Raw genomic sequence first — 3,697 nt, forward strand, 5'->3', positions numbered from 1 at the left:
AGTCTCCCATTATTATTGTGTGGCAGCCTAAGTCTCTTTGTAGGGCTCTAAGAACTTGCTTTATAAATCTGCGTGCTCCTGTATTGGGTGCATATGTATTTAGGATGGTTAGCTCTTCTTGTTAAATTGATCCCTTTACCATTATGTAATGCCCTTTTTTGTCTCTTTTGATCTCTGTTGGTTTAAAGTGTGTTTTATCAGAGACTAGGATCAAAACCCCTGCTTTTTTTTTTTTTTTTTGCTTGGTAAATATTTCTCCATCCCTTTATTTTGAGCCTGTGTGTGTCTTTGCACATGACATGGGTCTCCTGAATGCAGGACACCAATGGGTCTTGATTCTTTGTCCAATTTGCCAGTCTGTGTCTTTTATTTGGGGTATTTAGCCTATTTACATTTAAGGTTAATATTGTTATGTGTGAATTTGATCCCACCATTATGATGCTAGCTGGTTATTTTGCCCACCAGTTTATGCAGTTTCTTCATAGCATCAATGGTCTTTACAATTTGGTATGCTTCTGCAGTGGCCGGTTGTTCCTTTCCATGTTTAGTGCTTCCTTCAGGAGCTCTTGTAGGGCAGGTTTGGTGGTGACAAAATCTCTCAGCATTTCCTTGTCTATAAAGGATTTTATTTCTCCTTCGCGTATGAAGCTTAGTTTGACCTGATATGAAATTCGGAGTTGAAAATTCTTTTCTTTAAGATTGTTGAATATTGGCCCCCACTCTGTCTGGCTTGTAGGGTTTCTGCAGAGATTTGTTGTTAGTCTGATGGGTTTCCCTTTGTGGGTTACTTGACCTTTCTCTCTGGCTGCCCTTAACATTTTTCCCTTCATTTCAACCCTTGATGAACCTGATGATTATGTGTCTTGGAGTTGCTCTTCTCGAGGAGTATCTTTGTGGTGTTCTCTGTATTTCCTGAATTTGAATGTTGGCCTGCCTTGCTAGGATGGGGAAGTTTTCCTGGAAAATATCCTGAAGAGTGCTTTCCAACTTGGTTCCATTCTCCCCGTAACTTTCAGGTACACCAATCAGATTTAGATTTGGTCTTTTCACATAGTCCCATACTTCTTGGAGGCTTTGTTCGTTTCTTTTTACTCTTTTTTATCTAATCTTGTTTTCTCACTTTATTTCATTGAGTTGATCTTCAATCTCTGATACTCTTTCTTCTGCTTAATCACTTCGGTTATTGATAGTTGTGTATGCTTCACAAAATTCTTGTGCTTTGCTTTTCAGCTCCATCAGGTCATTTATGTTCTTCTCTAAACTGGTTATTCTAATTAGCAATTTGTCTAACCTTTTTTCAATGTTCTTAGCTTCCTTGCATTGGGTTAGGACATGCTCCTTTAGCTCGGAGGAGTTTGTTATTACCTACCTTCTGAGGCCTACTTCTGTCAATTTGTCAAACTCATTCTGTGTCCAGTTTTGTTCCCTTGCTGGCAAGGAGTTGTGATCCTTTGGAGGAGAAGAGGTGTTCTGGTTTTTGGAATTTTTGGCTTTTTTGCACTGGTTTCTTCCAATCTTCATGGATTTATCTACCTTTGGTCTTTGAAGTCAGTGATCTTAGGATAAGGTCTCTGAGTGGATGTCCTTTTTGTTGTTGTTGATGCTATTCCTTTCTGTTTGTTAGTTTTCCTTCTAACAGTCAGGCCGCTCTGCCATGGGTTTGCTGGAGTTTGCTGGAGGTCCGCTTCAGACCTTGTTTGCCTGGGTATCACCAGCAGAGGTTGCAGACCAGCAAAGATTGCTTCCTGTTCCTTCCTCTGGAAGCTTCATCCCAGAGGGGCACCTGCCAGATGCCAGCCAGAGCTCTCCTGTATGAAGTGTCTGTCAGCCCCTACTGGGAAATGTCTCCTAGTCAGGATACACGGGGGTCAGGGACCCACTTGAGGGGATAGTCTGTCCCTTATCAGAACTCTAATGCTGTGGTGGTAGATCCACTGCTTTCTTCAGAACTGCCAGGTAGGACATTTAAGTCTGGTAAAGCTGTGCCCACAACTGCCCCTTCCCCCAGGTGCTCTGTCCCAGGAAGGTGGGGTTTTATCTATAAGTCCCTGACGTGGACTACTGCCTTTTTTTCAGAGATGCCCTCCCCAGAGAGGCGGCAGTCTGGCCCTGGCCGCCGTGGCCTTGCTGAGCTGGGTTGGGCTCTGCCCAGTTTGAACTTCCTCGTGGCTTTTTTTACACTGTGCAGGTGAAATCGCCCACTGAAGCCTCAGCAATGGTGAACGCCCCTGCCCCAACCAAGCTCAAGCTCCGAGGTCAGGCTTAGACTGCTGTGCTGGCACAAGAATTTCAAGCCAGTGGATCTTAGCTTGCTCAGCTCTGTGGGGGTGGGACCCACCGAGCCAGACTATTTGGCTTCAGCCCCCTTTCCAGGGGAGTGAACATTTTTGTCTTGCTGGTGTTCCAGGCACCACTGGGGTATGGAAAAAAACCAAAACCAAAACCAAAAAAAACCAAACCTCCTGTGGCTAGCTCGGTGTCTGCCCAAATGCCCTCCCAGTTTTGTGCTGGAAACTCAGGGCCCTGGTGGTATAGGCACCGGAAGGAATCTCCTGGTCTGTGGGTTGTGAAGACCATGGGAAAAGCTCAATCTCTGTGCCAAAGTGCATGGCACAGTCCCTAATGGCTTCCCTTGGATTGAAGAGGGAGTTCCCCAACCCCTTATACCTCCCAGGTGAGATGATGCCCCACCGTGCTTCAGCTCACCCTCCTTGGGCTGCAGCCACTGTCCAGCCCTGATGAGATAGATGTACCAGGTTCCTTAGTTGGAAATGAAGAAATCACCTGCCTTCTGCATTGATCTCCCTGGGAGCTGCAGACCAGAGCTGTTCCTATTCAGTCATCTTGCCAGCAACCCCAGTATCTTATTTTTGGTGTTTAGATTGTTATTTTAAAAAATATTTTATATGTAATTTTGATAAACATCTTTATAGTTAAATATTTGTGATTTTTCAAGGTGATTTTCTTAGGCTAAATCTCAGAAGTAAAATTTCTGTGTTTAAAAAAGAATGGGCACTTTTAAGCTTTTGATTCATATTTTAAAATTATCTCTCAGGAGTAGTTACTAATTTACATTCCCACTGGTAGTATATGAGAATACTTATTTTTCCATGGACTTATCTATACTGAGTATTATTTAAAAAGAGGAAAAATAAGTAAGAGAAGAAAATAGTATTTTAATTTTTGTTCATATTTCTTTTTTTTACCTATATAGAAAAAGGTTTTCTATAGGTAGTGTGTGTGAATTATCTATTTATGCAGGTGAAGCTATTTAGTCACAAAATATTATTTTATAGAATGAGTCTGTGTAGCATTTAGAGGAGGCTAGAAAAGGGAGACAAATGGATCTGCATGGGCAAAAGAGCATAATTTTAAAAAGTATTTATCATAAGTGTAAGTAGTTGTAAAGAATGTAATTTCAGTGATAGTATAAACTTCTACATTTTAAAATAAAACATTCATTTTCCTCTTTTAAATGTTTCCAATGGAATCTAAATACTATATTGATTTGATTCCTATATCATTTATTTTGAAATTACATAAATTAGTTCAAAATACATTAACGATTGTAAAGTTTACATCATTACTTTTTCTCCTTTAGCTCATTTTTCCATTCTACTTTTCCTAGAGTATTTTATCTTAATTAATATGATTTAATTCTTAAAAACTAAATTGATAATCTAATTATATTACTTTG

The sequence above is a fragment of the Hylobates moloch genome, unplaced genomic scaffold, assembly GCF_009828535.3.
Source record: "Hylobates moloch isolate HMO894 unplaced genomic scaffold, HMol_V3 SCAFFOLD_7, whole genome shotgun sequence".
Classification (NCBI taxonomy): domain Eukaryota; kingdom Metazoa; phylum Chordata; class Mammalia; order Primates; family Hylobatidae; genus Hylobates; species Hylobates moloch.